The sequence below is a fragment of the Mus musculus genome, chromosome X (genome assembly GCF_000001635.26).
Source record: "Mus musculus strain C57BL/6J chromosome X, GRCm38.p6 C57BL/6J".
NCBI classification, from domain to species: domain Eukaryota; kingdom Metazoa; phylum Chordata; class Mammalia; order Rodentia; family Muridae; genus Mus; species Mus musculus.
The window spans coordinates 74,815,682-74,834,038 of NC_000086.7; the positions used below are offsets into that span (position 1 = coordinate 74,815,682).

Consider the following 18,357-nt stretch of genomic DNA (forward strand, 5'->3'; position numbering starts at 1 on the left):
ACAATTCTCCCACTTCCCTTTCTCCTCTGAGTGACTGGGGACCCATTGCATATCCCTCTATCCTGGCACTTCAAGTCTCTGGGAGGCTATGTGCATCCTCTCCTACTAAGGCCAAACAAGGCAGTCCAAGTAGAAAAAAGATAACCCATGGACAGGCAACAGCTTTGTGGGTAGGTCCAGATCCAGTTGTGTGTGACCCACATGAAGGTCAAACAGCACATCCACTAGATATATGTGGGAAGGCCTAGGTTCAGCCGGTATATGTTCTTTGGTTGGTGGTTCAGACTCCAAGATCCTCAAGGTTGCAAGTTAGTTGATTTTGTTTGTCTTCTTGGGGAGTGTCTATACCCTTTGGCCCACAATCCTTTCCCATATAAATCCATGAGTCGTCAAGCTCCATTCATTGTTTGGCTGTGGGTGTCTGTATCTGTCTTAGTAAGCAGCTGGTGGAGCCTCTCAGAGGACAACATGTACCTGTCATGTATGTATATCCTTTTAGGATTTTTTTTTACCTCATTCAGGATGATATACTCAAGTTCCATCCATTCTGGCTACTACAAATAAACCTGCTTTAATCATTGCAGACCAAGTGTCTTTATGGGATGTTGGAGCATCTTTCAGGTATATGCCTAGGAGAGGTATAGCTTGGTCTTGAAATAGAACTATTGCAAGTTTTCTGAGAAGCTGCCAAATTGATTTCTAGAGATTGTTCAAGTTTGCACTCCTACTAGCAATCAAGGAATGTTCCCCTTGCTCAATATCCTTGCCAGTATGTGCTATCTCTTGACTTTTTGATCTTACCATTTCTGATGGATACAAGATGGAACCTCAGAGTTGTTGTGATTTGCATTTCCCTGATGACTAAGGACTTTGAACATTTCTTTAAGTGCTTCTTGGCCATTTGAGATTTCTCTTTTGAGAATTTTCTGTTTAGTTCTGCACTCCATATTTTAATTGAATTATTTGGTTATTTGTGAATATGGATATTAGTCGTCTGTCAGATATAGGGTTGGTGTAGGCCCTTTTCCCATCTATAGGCTGCCGATTTGCCATTTGACACTGTCTTTTGCCTTACAAAAGCTTTTCAGTTTCATGAGGTCCCATTTATCAATATTTGATCTTAGATCCTGAGCCATTGGTATGCTGTTCAGGCTATTGTCTCCTGCAAAAAAGGCATTCAAAGGCCTTTCTACATTCTGTTCTATAAGATTTAGTGCATCCTGTTTTATGTTCAGGTCCTTGATCCACTTGAATTTAAATTTTGTGCAGAGTTATAAATATCAATCAGAGCTGGGGCGTGGTGACACATATCTTTAATCACAGCACTTGGGAGGCAGGGGTAGGCAGATTTCTGAGTTCCAAGTTTGCCTGATATACAAAGTGAGTTCCAGGACATCCAAGGCTACACAGAGAAACCCTGTCTCAAAAACCCCCCCCAAAAAATAAATAAATAAATAAATAAATAAGTAAATATGGATCAATTTTCATTCTACAGGTAGAACAGGACCATTTTTTACCACTTTGTTTTATGTTGCTGTTGTTTTGTTTTGGTTTTGTAAAGATTTATTTATTTATTTTATGTATATTCAGACACACCAGAAGAGGGCATCAAATCTCATTACAGATGGTTATAATCCACCATGTTGTTGCTAGGAATTTAACTCAGGACATCTGGAAGAGCAGTTGGTGCTCTTAACTGCTGAGCCATCTCTCCAGCTCCCTAAAGTTGTTTTTCAGCTGTAGTAGTTCTCTGGTGGAATTTTGGGGGTTACTTATATATACTGTCATATCATCTGAAAATAGTGATACTTTGCCTTAGTCCTTTCCAATTTGTATTCCCTTGATTTCCTTATATTGTCTACTTGTTCTAGCTAGAATTTTGAGTACTGTATTGAATAGATAAGGAAAGAGTGGGCAACCTTGTCTTGTCCGTGGCTTTAGTGGAATTGCTTCAGTTTCTCTCCATTTAATTTCATGTTGCCTGTTTATTATCAGTATATTGCTTTTATTATGTTTAGAAATGAGCCGTGAACTCCTGATCTTTCCAAGACTTTTAACATGAATGGGTGTTACACTTTATTGAAGGCTGTTTCAGCATCTAATGAGATGATCATGTGGTTTCTTTCCTTGGGTTTGTTTATACAGTATATTATGTTGAAGGAGTTGCATATACTGAACAATCCCTGTATGGGATGAAACCCACTTGATCATGGTGAATAAAGGTTTTGATGTATTCTTAGATTCAGTTTGCAAGAATTTTGTTGAGTACTTTTGCATCAATATCTGTCCTGTCCAGCAGACCCAGTTATTCGTGGGTGCAAGGGGGACCACAAACCTGGAAGAGAAATGAGCAAGAAAGAAGAACAGAGACCAAGGAGGATTCCTGTCAAGGTCTCAGTTTATCAGGCTGAAATGCCAGGTTATAAGCACACATCGAGGGGAAATAGGGAGGGGCTGAGGGGTAATTAACAAAGAACAAAGAAGTGGGCATCTGAGGACATGAAGGCCGAATTCAGATTGCAGGCGGGAGGCACTCTGAGTCTTATCTCCGGAATGTAGATTCCTCCTTAACTGTCCTGGGTTTCAGGCTGGGCTCAGCACATAACTCATGTCCTTAGAAGTCTTGGGAGTCAGGAAGAGATAAGGATACTTCAGTCTTTTTAGGGTCTTTGGTGCCAGCATGAGATAGGGAGGAGGAGGCGACCAGCTCCTTAACACAAGGCCATTTGGCTTATTAGGGTGGGAAGCTGCGAAAGGCTTCCTTTCTCACAGTATGGTCTCCAAAAAATATCCATAGGCAAGATTGGTCTGAAGTTCTTGTTCTTTGTTGGGTCTTTGTGTGATTTTAGGTATCAGAGTAATTGTGGCTTCATAGAATAAGATAGGTAGTGTTCCTTTTGTTTCTATTTTGTGGACTGGTAGAATTCTGCACTAAAACTGTCAGGCTTTTTGATTGGGAGATTTTTGATACCTCTATGTATTTCCTTAGGAAATATAGGACTGTTTAGATAATTTACCTGACCTTGATTTCACTTTAGTACAGAAAGCCATCTAGATTTTTCAGTTTTGTAGAGCTAAAGGCTTTTGTAGTAGCTTCAGCTGATTTTTTAAAATTTCCTCAGATTCTGTTGTTATGTCTCCTTTTCATTTCTGATTTTGTTAATTTGCATACTGTCTCTGTGCCCTTTAGTTAGTTTGGCTAAGGGTATATCATATATATCTTGTTGATTTTCTTTAAAAACTAGCTCTTGGTTTTGTTGATTCTTTGTATCATTCTCTTGGTTTCTCCCTGGTTGATTTCAGCCCTGAGCCTCCAACATCCTGACATCTACTCTTCTTTGGTGCACTTTGCTTCTTTCTGTTCTAGAGCATTTAGGTGTGCTTTTAACTCGCTTGTATAGGATCTCTTGAAATTTCTTTAGGAAGGCATTCAGTGCTTTGGATTCTTCACTTAATGCTGTTTTAATTGTGCTCCATGATATTTGGTATGGTATGTTTTCACTTCAGTTGAATTCTATAACTTCTAAAAGGGCAGATAAGTAGCATTGAAAAAGAATCCTGCCAATCAGTTTCTGGTTCAGTACCAAGCCATTCCCAGCATAGAGGCTGGTGTGTAAGATGCTACTTTCTCCTCTATAAAACCAAAGTGGGGAGGTGCGGGGCTGGAGAGCCTTTTGACTAGGGGAGCCAGTCCATAGCAAGGGTGAGGTGGAGACATGTCCAAACCCCGAAAACCTGGTCCTGAGACCACGTGGAGCAGGACTGTCTTCCTCCTTGCTCTGGGCCTGCATGTCCCAGGCGATGGAGACTGTGTGACCCCCTACCTCCCCCACCCTGGAGGTAGTCACACAGCCAGCAGGCCAAAGTTACAGGTCTAACTTCCTCTCTCCTTATAAGTCCATGTCCAGCATGCACCCGGAATTACCCTTCATGCAAATGAAGCATTCCCAGCACCTCAGACAAGGTTGTGCACTCAACCCCAGACCCCTACCCACTCCCCAAGGTTTATATAATCCTTGTTGTTCACTCAACCCCCAGACCCCTACCCACTCCCCAAGGTTTATATAATCCTTGTTAGCCCCCAGTAAAGGAGAACTGCTTCACTGAAAACCTTCTCAGAGAATGCTGTTTGTGTGTCCATCCCACACTCACAGCTGCTGACCGACCAGTACTTTTCTGCTGAAATCCAACTGGCCCACCTAGGTAGGCTACATTCCTTCCAGTTCTGCCCAGTGCACAACACCTGCAACATACTGGTCATTTGTGTAGGTGTATGATGGGCCATGAAGGCACAAGTGCAAGTCTGTCTGGTCCACAGGCCTGCATAAGTGGTGTGAGAGCTTCAGTCATTTCTCCTCCAACAAACAGATTTAATTTAAGACTGCTGTGTCTGCTTTTTCCTGTTCCCTCCTTTCCACGGAGTTCCTTTTGTTTTTCCTTTTGTTTTTCCATAAGCATTCTTGCAGGTAAGCTTTCTGGGATTCATGAAATGCTTGCACACCCAGTCATCTCTAATTCTACATTCACCCATGTTTCTCCATTTCAAAATGTTTCACATTCTCACTTAAGAAAAGACTGGAAAGTTGTGCCTCAGCTAATAATGAGCAGCCAAGAACCTCTTGTGAAGGAAGAGAAGAAGCCACCTAGACCATGTCATGTCTTACTGTCTCCCCACACCTCACAAGCCCATCCCGCACGTCACTGCCTACTTTGAGTCCTTGGCATCACTATTTTATTTTATTTTATTTATTTTACAGAAAGAAATTGCCTGCTAAGGTACATTCATTTCCCTCCTTTGTTCCTTTATGAGATACCAGGATTATTCTATTACAAACAGCGGGCCCCTGTTTCTGTGACTGTGTGGTTCTGGCCCACCTGGACCTGCAAGGTGCCTGTGTGGCAATGAGCTTGCATTCGTTCTTGCATTAGGTAGATCTCTCCAGAGATCTCTAACATCCCCTGTTATGTTACTGAGGCATCTTTCTGAGGCCTATGTTTCAGCCTCCTGAGGCCTGGGCAGGTACTTGGTAGGCTTTCACAATTCTCCTCTGGGTAGTTAACCCTGGGATCAGGAGAATGTGACTGGCCCCAGCCCCCACACCTGGCACGAGAGCTGAGGTGAACAGCAGGACAAACCACCTCTGGACTCTTATCATATGCCATCCTCAGTCTCGGTCCCTGGACTCTTCTACAGTCCCTTTTTCTTGGCCCCAACAAGCTTCAGATGCACAGAGCTACCTGCATCCAGTCACCCTTCTGGGCGATCCTACATAGCCATATTCCCCTTTGAGCCTCCTTCTCTCCCTTGGGGTGAGCATCCATACCTAGTTATACTCTACCTCCCTGGGTGTACATTTTTGATTGCCTGGAAAGAGTTGAATGAGCACTCCTGAGGAGCTTACCAGTGAGGTGGGCCCGGTGGCAGGCCTGCATTCCTGACATGGTCCTAGCATAACCCTTAGCATGAGGTGGCCTGTCAGGTGTAAATGAGCAAGTAGGACCCACAATAAACATGGTGCAAGCTCCAGGTCAGGTGAAAGTGAAGCTCTTAGATATTATCTAGGAGGCCAGTGTGGGCCCTGCTTACTTCTGACCCCACTCTCACCCCTGAAAAGTTTGGATCCATCTTGGCCACTTGGACCCATCTCTGAAACCTCAGCACAGGGTACCCTGATATTCAGTTTCCCACTTGCCATTCTCACTCTACTGCCTCACACAGAACCTTCGTCCTCTGAAAGGGAAGATATGTAACCAATCCCTCTCTACCCCAAGAGTGTATTCCTCTGACTGGCTGGAACAGGGTATATCTGAGGATGCTCTAGCAGGTGGGGCTATCCTTGTTATGGGCCTAGCACATGGCCATGTGAGTGGCTGCGAGCGCAGGCATGTATGACAGAGGCTTTTGTGTGAGCCATTCCTGAGAGAGGCCTACCAGGTGTGGACACATGAGGCAGACCAGATGAATGTGTGAGGGTTCTCCATCAGGTGCTCACAAGGAAGGCTGTCTAGCATGTGCTTACATGCATGAAGCAGGGACCAGCAGGCTCCATGAATTAGGCCTTGTGCAGGCATTCTGAGGCTTGGCTATGAGAGTTTAAAGCAGCAGTTCTCCACCTTCCAAATACAGTTCCTCAGGTTGTGGTGTCCCCAGCATCCATAAAATTATTTCCATTGCCACTTAATAACTGTAATTTTGCTACTGGTAATAATAGTAATGTAAATCTCTGTTTTCCAGTGGTCTTGGGTAACCCCAAGAATTGTCAAAGGCTCCTTCAATCCCAGGTGGGGCATGGCCACTCTCAAAGGGTGCCATCACCAGTTTCAACTCCCTAGTCCAGGCACCAACATGAAGGGCACCAAGTATCATCTACCACCCTGCCAGCCCCACTTCCCTCTTGCTGAAAGTTCCTTACATTCCAACACTCTCTGTAGTGACCTATACGACAACAGCTATCATCTGGCTCACAAGTCACAGAGCATTATGAAAGAAGTGTTGGCTCTTAGGCTAGTGAAAGGTTCTTGAGTTCCCCAAACATTTCCAATTCAAACTCATAGAACGGGAGGAATCCTCTTGCATATTCAATCACATGTCTGCTGCTAGGGATACAATAATGTTGTCATTCTGAGAAATGAACTCACTTGCTGCTGTTCCAGAAGACCCAAGATCAGGTAGCATCACCCACTTTGGGTAGCTCAAGACCACTTTTAACCCAAGGCCCAGGGGAACTCAGCCCCTCTTCTGGCCTTCATGGGTACTGACACACACATGGGAAAGTGCTCACAGAGACTCAACAAGTACACACATTACAACAAAACCCCAAAAACCTCAATTGTGCTGAACACAGACTCTAAGCATTCATTTTAATAAATACAGCATAGGGCAAGGATAAGAGAATGAATGACTAAGGCGTTAGACAAACACACACATACAGGCAGAAGGACTTGATGAATAGTAGACTCTCTAAGGAGAACCCTAGAAAACACTCATGTAAAGACCCCTCCAAAACATTGGAGCCACAAACGCTTACACAGATACAGGCTGATAAAATGCTTTCAATCCAAAGGTAACCAGTGTTGAAGACAGCTTTGAAAATGAGTCTGGGTGTCTTTGGGAAATGCCACAGCCCCACAACTAGCACAGAGTCAACACATTAGGAATGGCTCTGTCGTGGGAATCATGTTAAAAAGATTTTTTTAACATTTCTGAGCACACAAACATGAGTTTGTTCAGCAAGTCTCGGTGGCATGTTGGGTTGATTTTCCCATTGCAATGGAACGGTCTCTGTGACCTCATGAGAAATGAAAGCATGCACAGAAAAATGGGTCCCATCTTTATTCACTTCTTCCTAAAATAAGTAAGGTAATGTTCACTTTGGAACAGTGACAGAGAATCAACCACAAAGTCAAATGACATTTGCTTCCAAAATATAATTGCCACTACTGGGCAGAATGAATCTCCCTTGCTGTCATGGGCCTGGATGATCCACACTTAACTGTCCTCGCTACTCACAGAGCTGCTGGGAGTTCACTTAATGATTAACAGTGTCTCAGTCTCAATTGTAACAAAGTAAAGAGAAAGGAGCTGCACTGGCTACTACCAACATCTTCTTAGCATGGCTAACGCTTCCTTCCCTGTGTATCCTATGTGTGATCTTCAGATGGTTTCTTCAGAGCTTTCATGGATCAGGGACTGAAGGTATGTTTCAACCATGGATATGTCTTGATCTTGCTGTTTGGAAAAAAAAAGGAGATTTAGAGGATCTTCATTACATCTCTGCTAATAGGAAGGCAGCCCAGGGCGTAGTGTTACAGACACACGACTTACGGTTTCCATGATCACTCTGTCCTGCACCTTGGAGATTTCCTTCTCCACAATAGTCTGCTGACCACCAATAAAGGTTTTTCGATGTTTACTCAAGTCGTTGGCTTTCTGGAACAAACCACAACAAAAGAAGGTACTTGAGCAGGAAGCCCCAAGCCCCAACTTGACACCTCACCTCATTTAACTTAAACTACGGACTTTGCGTATCCCAAAGGATCCTTGTTTGGAATCAAAGTAAGTAACAGTGGCTACTTCTTGTGCATCTATATGAACTCTCCACCAAAAGATGCAGTTCCACATTTGAGCTCACTATCATTATGAGAAGAGAACACCACCTAAGGCACTTATCTCAGAATATGGACAGATGGGCAGGTAAAGGCCATATAGACCAGGCATGGAAAGAAAGAGGCACAGGCATGTGCTGGAGACCCCCAAGGTTTCCCAGGGGAAGGAGCCATTCATTTGCTGTGTCCATGGAATGCAATTTTCACAGAGAAGACAGAGCATGCAATCACATGCCCTTTTAAGCTAAGACAAGCTGAAGTGAGGAATGTGATCACATCGCCTCTGATCACATCTCTCAAGGAATGCTGCAGTGGTGGATACAGAGGAGAACAGACTGTGTCACCTGTCCATATACCACAAAATGCCTGTCCATTCTCTGCCCTTTTGCCAGAGCCCAGAGGAGTTTAAGAGCATACGACATGTATGCTGGCTGAAAATGGGTGTGCAAGGGGAGCCTGCTGGCTATGTGACTGAAGACGACACCCATGGCAACTTCCAGCGATGAAAACAGAGGATTTCCATAGGGAAGACAAGGCACGGGGATCTATATCTGGGCCAAGAGCAGAGGCACAGCATGGACAGGGGACAGGAGTCGCTTCAGGGGAAGCTGGTGCATGGCGAGGAGGGAAGACAAGACAGAAGCAGGCAGAGGAGCTTTTGGAGGAGGGGTGTTTGCAGAGGACAGAGCAAAGAGGGAGAATTAAGAAGGAAGGCCACTGGGAACTATGGGAGAGGGAAAGGCCCTGTTTGAGGACAACAACTCCTCAGCACTGAGGTCTAGGGAAGTACAGAAGCTTGAGAGAAGAGGCAGAGGGAGATCGAGAGAGCAAATTCCCAGTCAGCAGCTCCCATGCTACAACACTCTGCACTAAACATCATCACTTTCCCAGGCTAAACAAAACCTAGCTTTTTTCCTACGTGTGGGGAAAATATTCCCATGAGAATGTGAAATTACTTTTCCCACAAACTGAGAAAGGGCCATTTATTCTGTCTCCTGCTTTTAGAGACACATAGTGTGACATAAATATGTGCTCTGTTCTCAAGTTCAATCTACCAGACCTTCAAAAATGTGTCACACATATCTTTAGCGTTTTTGAGCTTGGTTTCATGGTCCTCTATAGCCGTCTGTAAAATCTTCATTTGCTGCTGGGTTATAAACTGAAATAGAGGAAATCAATGATAAGATGTCAGCAAAACTGGACATCCAACCCAGCTGCTTACACCAGTTGCTTCCCATGCTGTTTTGTGGGTTCTATCATTCAAGATCAAGGTTGAAGACATGGCCTTCAATACCAAAAACAACATGACAATGTCTGACCGGTCACAGAGGGAGACATTCTGTGCCATCTGGGCAAAATTCCCATGAAAGAACTACTCATTTTGAAATTAATCTAAGATCCATCTAATCGGTGGATTCCCACCTCAACAAAATAAAGTAAAAAATTAAGGTCTCTTGTGGCTCAGTTTTCTTGTCCAACTCAATGGGCAGGTAGATTAGCTTCCAAGGGAACAACACCTCTTCCCAAAGGAGTTTTTCACCTAAACCTCCCTCATCAGTCAGTGACTCCCTACATTGTGACACCCCATGACTACAGTATCAACCAAATGAGGACAGAGCAGACCAATAGCAACCATATATCAGCTCCTGCTGTTGAGCATTCCACAGCAACAAAAATTTCAAAAGGTGAAATCATTCAATACACAGGTCTAGAAGGCAGGGTTTCTCCACCAGTCTGACTTTACTTCTAGGAAACTGAGGCAGACAAGTTAATGATTTTCCTGAGTTTTCAAAATGAGCAAGCCTCAGGACTATGGCTGCATCCTAATCAGTGGGTTCTGGAGAACATGTTCCTCACCGCCAGACTGGAATCTGTCTCCATCTCCGTCAGTCAGAATCCTCAGGAGACTGCTCCATCCTCCACCAGGAAGAAAGAGCCACCAGAGACAGCACTGAGTCCAGTTACCAGTCCCCCAAAGCCCATTCTCATCTCCAGGCTAAAGGTGACCCTGTCACCATCACAGGTCCATCCATCACTGCATGGGAACCTTTCCCTCTTCTCCTCTGGGACAGGGCCTGTCTGAATTCCAACCACACTGGCAGCTAAGTCTCCACCTGCTTCTCCACAGCCCCATGAACTGCTCTCACTCCTCATCCCTGATCACTGTGTCAGAAGGCTAGGTGGGGCCCTCCTACTCTTTGTCCTCTGTACTGGGTCGATCCTGCAGGGTCCCCTCTCAAAATACAATCCCATACCTCCTTCTGAACTCTGCAGACAGAACCTGCTCATCCCCCCACGCCTGTACCATGCAGACTCCTAACCCATCATTACCCTTGTCATCTTCCCACAGAAGTGGAAAAAAATACCAACTCATGGAGGATGGCCAGTTTCTCCCCTCCACATCAACCACCCTCCTTGTCTTCCAGAGCTCATGTCCTGCCCCTTCCCTCCAGACCTGCTGCAGGAAGTCCTGCCACTAGGGAAACTGACACAGCAGAGGATCTGTTGCTAGCTGAGTCTGCTACTCACACTGAAGTATTCTTCTTGGTCCCTTGTTCTGTCCATCTCACCCAGCCAATTCTGCTACACGGACCCAAACCTTTCACAGTACAGAGACTTAAGCTCCTGCCTGTAAAACACAGTACCGATTACACAGCATGGTCACACTGGGTGAGGGTAAGCCAATGACAAACACTCATAATTTTGAAACAGGAGCTAGGACCAAAAGAGAAAGGGGGCACGAATTACATGTGACTCAGTCCAGAAGAAGTTTGTCTTAAGCTGCTACCAGAGACATCGTTTCACATGTCTTCCCTCTCAAACACTGAGGATGCATTTGTGCATACCTCTCCCAAGATCGCACTTCTGCCTTAAAATTAGACTCATCCTCCATTCCCCTTATGGAGTAACCTATAAATTCTGAGAGCCCAAGTCCTTGTCCTGAAGGCAACATATCCTACAGTGTTTTACAGACAGAAAGTGTGCACAGAACACTTTCCACGGTGGGACTTACATGAGAGAGCTCTGGTGATATCTCCTAAAATGTACAGTTTTGTAGACCATAAAGGACTGGCCTTCTGTTTTCTGAGAGGGGAGAAACAGCTGTCTTGCCTGTCTTGCAGCTGACACATCTGAGTTCCATAAAAGGGGCGGGGGTTCCCATTGGTTATTAATAGGACCGGGTCATAGGGAAAAAGGCAGTGCTCCAGAGATCCCATCAGCTATTCCATTCTGTGCACGATCAAGATGGCAGACAGGAGTGACTCGGGAAGAAGAGGAAAGGCTCTACGGGTGCTCAGAATGTTACCTTGAATTCTGCTGAGCTTTCAAAATGCTCTGGAGGTTTTCATTCAGACTTCTGAAAGAGGCATTTACATCCTCTTCAAACTGTTTCCTCTTTTCCATAAGAAGTCCTGTACCATCATCACCTGTGTGAGAAGGGAAAAGGCATCATTTAAGTCAAATATACAGAGGAAGAAGAAGAGTTGGTTCATCCCAGACACACCACCTACAGGACAGCACGAATAACTATGCATCTGCATCGGTTGTCTTTTTTTTTTTTTTTAAGACAGGGACTCCTGTAGCCTCAGCTGGTCTCAAACTTGCTATGTAACTGAGGCCAACCTCAAGATCCTGATTCTGTCTCTACTCCCTAAGTGCTAGGAATACAGGAGGGGGCATCCTGTTACTAAAGAATGCCACTGAAAAACAATTATATGGACATGTCAAACCCAAGCAGCTCCTCTGCAACCAGAAAGAGCAATACTGTTAGACTTCCTTGCTTGTATGAGCTGGCTCTACACTCTGGCTAAGCATTGATGATGGCTCTCTAGTAATGCTGTCTGGGTTCGACTATACAAGTGAATAAAACCTGCCTCAGCTGGAGGGGCATGTGGTACACTTGGGTTGTTACGGTGGACGACAGAAAACATGCTAGTGTGGCATGCACAATGGGCACAATACAATCTATCTCGCTTTTCTTTCCAGTGCTGACTTCAGAGTTCCCTTACAGGTTCCTAAATGTCTACAGACTAAAGGCTATTTTACCAGCTCTCCTTTGGCAGGGGGTCCTGGAGGAGAGCAACTTTGGAAAGGCATAACAAATGACTTGCTTCAGAACTTGAAAGATAGCTGTTGAAATCTGACATACCACTCCTGCAGTAAGTTAAAGAGCAGAGATATATCTGCTCACCCATCATCTCTAGTGACAGTCTCCAGCCTTGCAGGAAGCAGGAAGCAGCCTGGGCTACAGCTCCAACATTTCCCCTGCTCACATCAGCATGTTAAAAGTTAAGGTAAAGGAAACCCCCGAAGGCCAAAGGACAACTTAGTCTTCAGAAATATCCTCTGAGCCACAGAACTGTTCCAGAGTTCTGTTGTCTCTCAGTGACCACGTTCTCACTGTGCGTAAGTCAGAGGGTTGGAAAGAAAGTTCTGGGACTACCAAGGTCTGCTCAAACCTACCTTTGAAATCCTGCATCTTCTTCTGAACAGGCTCCCTGTGGGTAAAACAACACAGAATTCTGTTTTTTAATTAGGTATTTATTTCATTTACATTTCCAATGCTATCCCAAAAGTTGCCCACCCACTCCCCCATGCTGCCCCACCCACCCACTCCCACATCTTGGCCCTGGCATTCCCCTGTACTGAGGCATATAAAGTTTTCATGACCAATGGGCCTTTCTTTCCACTGATGGCTGACTAGGCCATCTTCTGATACATATGCAGCTAGAGACATGAGCTCTGGGGGGTACTGGGTAGTGCATATTGTTGTTCCACCTATAGGGTTGCAGATCCCTTTAGCTCAGAATTCTTAATTGAGGACAAGCATCCTAACTTTGCTTTGAAGGAAAAGGAGAGGCGTGCCGTTTTGCAGAGGCTAGAGCTCATGTGGGGTAAAGTCGGGTTTTCCTCTCTGGGTCAATAATTTTATTACTTTGTCCTTGTTTTCGTACTGAGCCAAAGCGTCCTTTGCAGATAGATACATATGGGTGCATGGCTAAGGGTTACTTCTTGTAGCACAATTGACTGAGAGCCTACTGTAGTCCCAGGAATCCCACCCCAGCTGGGTTTGGGTGACTCATGGGAAATCACACCCCAGGTGTTCCCTGCCCAACTGCAGGCAGCTGCACAGAAGTAGGGGATTTTATAGTAAATGTTCACCAGGATCCTTTCACAGTGCAGCACAGGGTTTCATAAAGGCATCCTCACCCATGTGTCCTGCACTCCAGCCACATTCACTCTCCTTCTTCCTCAAGCCCCTCCTGCAGCTATTCCTCCTACATCACCCAGACAGTGTCTCCTTAACTTTTATCCCAGGTGACCACCGTGTGCCACCCCCAGAGTCTGCCTCGAACCACCTCCCCTCAACTCCTGCAAACCTTCCCCTCAACTGGGTATTGCCTGCCTCTTGCCACTCTCCCCTCTGAGTTCAGGTTGTATCATTTTAGGGACCTACTTGTAATCCAGGATCCTCAGAGGAGAGACAACAGGAGGCAGTATTCTCTCTGATGCTGGCCTATTTCACTTAATAGCAGACCCCGCCGTGCCCCAGCCCCCGCCACTTAGATCCACTTCCTGGGAGAGGGAACTTTTTGCTTTCTGTATCTGCATACAACCACACTGAAACTACCTCATGTGGGGAAGGCTAACCCTTGAAGACCTCACCTGGCCTCTTGCATGTCTGATCCTGAAGAATGGCTGCCCATCCCACTGGTACCAACTGCTGGTTTGTCCACTGAGTGGAGGGGGAAGGAAAAACAGTTGCAAATGAAGCATGCTGCTCTCATCATCCTGCATGGGAAACAGCTCCACTCAAGAGTTGTTTGAGCCCAGATCCAACACAATGATTTAGAAGCAGTCTTCCAGGAACTCACACTTCACCCCCCACCCCCACAGGTGACACTAGGTTTGGCCCCAGTATAGGGACAGCAGATACATGTACATGCACGAGCCTTACAAGAAAATTCCCTGTGACCCCTGGGCTTCTTCAGAGGCATGTTGGTGTCTGTGAGCCTTGTATCTATCTCTGCCACGGGCTGAGAATGTCATGTGGGGACCAAAACCCAGAGAATGCATGAGAATCAGAGGTCAGAGTCTGAATCGCCCCACGCCCCACCCTGTCCTCCATACCAGCCCAGCTTCAATACCATGGAATGGCCTGATGAGTATCAGACTGCCCCCATGTTCCCTGTGCCAAGTAGTAGAGTGTCCCCACGGTGGGGCACAGCCCCAAAAGCCCCATATCAGTTGTTACCGGGGTTAACTTCATCTGAGTTCTTGAAGTCATTTGATGGGAGGGTCTTATGTACCCTCTGGTGCTTGCCACTTTTCTTCATGGCCCAGTATTCCTTGTTTGACATGGCTGGAACCTTCCTGGGTCAGACAGGACTCCTGAAAGTAAAGATACTGACCTGCATGGGAAATGGCTCCACTCAAGTGTTGGTTGAGCCCAGATCCAACACAAAGGTTTAGAAGCAGTCTTCCAGGAACTCACACCCCTCCCCCCACCCCCACAGGTGAAACTCGGCTTGCCCCAGTCTAGGGACAACAGATACATGTATATGCCTGAAAATTTCATGACCCTAAATGAAAACAGGGATCAAGACTCTACAGGATGTGGCCACGTGTGCTGGAGCAAAGAGGAGGTGGGAGTGTGACATCAATATCCCGCCAGGTCCAATCACATCCTGCCCCATTTTTCTGGCTGAACGCAGATCTGCCACAAGCGAGTAGCCCTCAGTCTCAGCTCTTTCCCCTGATTCCTTGTCACCAGGTTAGGACAAGCTGGACTAGACCCCTAGATCCAATGTTGGTGTCTAGTCACAAACACCAATCCACTGGTGGCCAAAGAGGTCACTGGAGCCGTGCCCTGGCAAGCAATGGTTGAGCCCTGCTGCGCAGTCAGGGGAATTTCGAACCACTCTCAGTCTAGATGCTTTGGAAGAAACTCAGGGACCCAAGCCTCCAGGAGAGACCCAAAAGAATACACCAGAGGAAAATGCAGAGATTCCCCGATGCAGTCACCCAAGATGACACACAGCCTGTGGAGGGCATGAAGTCTCTCTGCTCACAGACAAGGAATGTGAAGGGATGTGAAGCATGCAGGCAGGCTTGTCTCTTCAACAGAAGGAATGTATATGCCTCTTTTCCACCCAGAAGGCTGGGAATGGATTTTGTTAATAACCTGGTGGTCTGTGCCACCTGTGTGGTCAGGTCACACCCAAATCCCCCTGACTTTTACATTTCTCTCAGCCTCTCCCCTCCCTCCCTCACCCCCACCAGGCCCTCATCCTCAGTTTTGTTTGTCAGTCAGTAGAGCCCTGTGGGACATGTGGAGCTGTGTCACCAGACAAAAACTGGGAAGGCTGAGCGCATACAGAAGTCCCTGTAAATTCTCATGTAGGAGAGTGGGAGGCATCCACCATGTTCCTGTACTGGAACACGTGACCACAACACCCCCACGTGGATATTGTGAGCACTAGTCACATAGCCCAGAACACCTAGTGCTCCATGCTAACGAGGTATCCAGATGGACGGGCCCCGGAGTGTTTAGCCAATAAGCTGCCCTTCACCAACATTCCTTCCTGCGAGATGTATTTAATCTCTGGTCAACCATGAGTGAGTTGCATGCACCCATCTTCCACAATGAACAGTGAATAAACAGTGTGGACAAGCAGAGATTGTCTCATCAGGAAGGGCTGTGGGTGGGGGGAAGCCTTCTTCATACAGAGTCCTTGCCTTCTAAGTCTCCTGCAGAAGGACCCTCTGACCTTTGGACAAGGATACTCCGTGGCCCTGGCCCTGGGCTCATCACTGGCTTGTGCAGTTCCCTCTTTCCAGACTCTAAGATGTTCTCAGTGGTGACTTGATGACTGGGATTTGGGGGACCCCTTCTCACTGTCCTCATCCTCACAGCAACTCCTACCCCCTCCAACTCCCTCATGACCTCGAGGGTCCTCACAGCTGGTGAGATGCCACTTTCGGAAGTGTATCACCATGTGTCTTGGGATGCAGAGGCACTAAGGAAGGGAAATAGGCTCAAAGCAGTGCCCGGGAAGACCCTCTTCCCTGGAGGGTAGTAAAAGCTAAGGAGACATCCTTCCTGGAAGGGTTCTAAGATACCTTGTGTCTCAGCTGGGAAGAACCTCCCCAAGGCGGTCTGTGTCAACCTTGATACCAGCCAGGGAGAAGTCACTTGCAGAAGTGACTGCAGAGCGTCCCAGATATCTCGACACCCTAGGGAAGTACACCTCCTAAAATCCCCCAAAACAAACCCGTTACCCTCCAGAGTGGGTACGGACATTGCATGTTACTTCCCGGAGGGTCTACCTTGGGTCTCAAGATATCTCCTCACTCAGCTGGGGAATTAAACCTCCTACACTTCTCCCCCCACGCCCCCCACCCCACCCCGCCGCCAACCTGTTTCCCTGGAAACTGCTTGCAGTGCTCCTCCACCACTTAAGGAATGGTTACCTCCCATGGGGCCTATGATAGATACCTTGTCGCTCTGCTAAGGACATACATCTCTTCCAACCCCCTCCCCCCACGCCCCTTGGACCCTTGAGAGAAGGCTGACACATTCCAAGTCAATTCCGGAAGGGGTTTCTCTTCACTGCTGTGATACCTTGTCACTTAGATATGTAATTACACCTCCTACAATCCACCCACAATCCACCCACAATCCTCCCCTCCTCCCCTCCTCCCCTCCTCCTTTCCTACCCTCCTACCCTTGGGCCTCTCCTGGAGATACCTGGCCGCTCAGTGAGGGAACTAAACCTCTGAAGATCCCACAAAGCCCACTCACCCTCGCGGGTGGGCACGGTCATTGGATATCACTTCCGGAAGGGTTTTACCTTGGGTTTCTCAATACCTTGTTCCTCAGCTAGGGAATTGCACCCCCCACAGTCCCACCGAACCCCTCTTACTCTCCAGGGTGGGCCGGCCATGGCATGCCGGGGAGGGGAGATGATGCTTCCGGAAGGGCTTTATCTTAAGTCTCGAGATACCTTGTCGCCCACCTAGGGAAATGCACCCCCACAGTCCCACCGAAGTTCTCTTACCCTCGAGGGAGGTCACAGCCAGTGCAAAGTCACTTCCAGAAGTGCTGTGCCAGGATGGAAAATGTGTGCACATGCATGAGACTCGCCAACTTGGTTCCAGGCAGAGGCCTGTCCAGCAATCATGCATGTGTGACTTGGGGCTTGGGGTTAAGCCTATGTCCACCAAAAAATCCGCTGTCTTAAGGTTTTCAAGGGACCCGAAGAACCCACACTGTTTTCAAATAGCCCAGCTGTAGACACGCGGACCCAGAGAACTTGTGCTGTAACCTAAGACCCCAGAGAGACCCATGCAGAAGGTCCCAAGTCTTTCCCCACGCACCCCTGCTGCCCGGTTCACTCCTCTCAGTCACTGCGACCCTCAGAGGACATTGTTAGACAGTCCTCCGGGGGCCTCGGCCCCTCGCTGTGGAATTCGGTCACCAGACATTACCTCGCAGAGGCTATCCTGGGTCTTAATATCTGCTCAATTATCTAGAAGACACACACCTCGCCACCGTTGCCCAGAGCCCTGCTTCCCCTGGAGGGTGGTCACAGCTGGTTGGCCCTCATTTTCAGAGAGTATTCGCCCTCTGCAGACAAGCGTGGGCACATGCGTGCTCCTGTCCAGTCCTTGTCCTTGGTTAGGCTTGTTGGAGTTCAAGAATCCGCACACAAACCACGTGAACCACTGACCTCAGTTAAGTAAGAATAGTTTACGGAAAGCACACCACAGTGCTGGTCAGACCAGGGACATAACTCAGGGTTATCTGAACTATGACAACGGATATGTTTTTCTGTCAGCTCATAAAGGAAAAGAAAGCACACAAAACCCACAATGAGTTCATATGCAGGTGCAGGAAGTGCTGCCTGGTGGTCAGCTCTGACTCAAGACTTTTCACATAACAGTTCATATTGACTTTTGATTTGATGGGGCCTACGTAAAGCTTTGTGGAATTTCTTCAGATTAGCGGATCTCATCCAGAACAAATCTGGCTATGTGGCCAGCCTGTCCTTGCCCTGAGCCAAGTCGCTTCTCCTTGTCAATGACTGGCAGGCATGTTAAAGCCACACTATGAAATAGCTGCCAGGCATGGAACAAAATGGCTACAGCTATTCTGGGCATGGGTGATCAGACAATAATTGGCCCACCGGCAACCGTGCATGCTTGTGTGGACAAACGGTGCCCTTGAGGCCTGGGAGGACCTGAAAC

General features: G+C 47.0%; 1 pseudogene; it reads right to left on the minus strand.

The window, feature by feature from the left end:
- On the minus strand, positions 6,848 to 16,936 carry Xlr5e-ps (X-linked lymphocyte-regulated 5E, pseudogene; annotated as a pseudogene).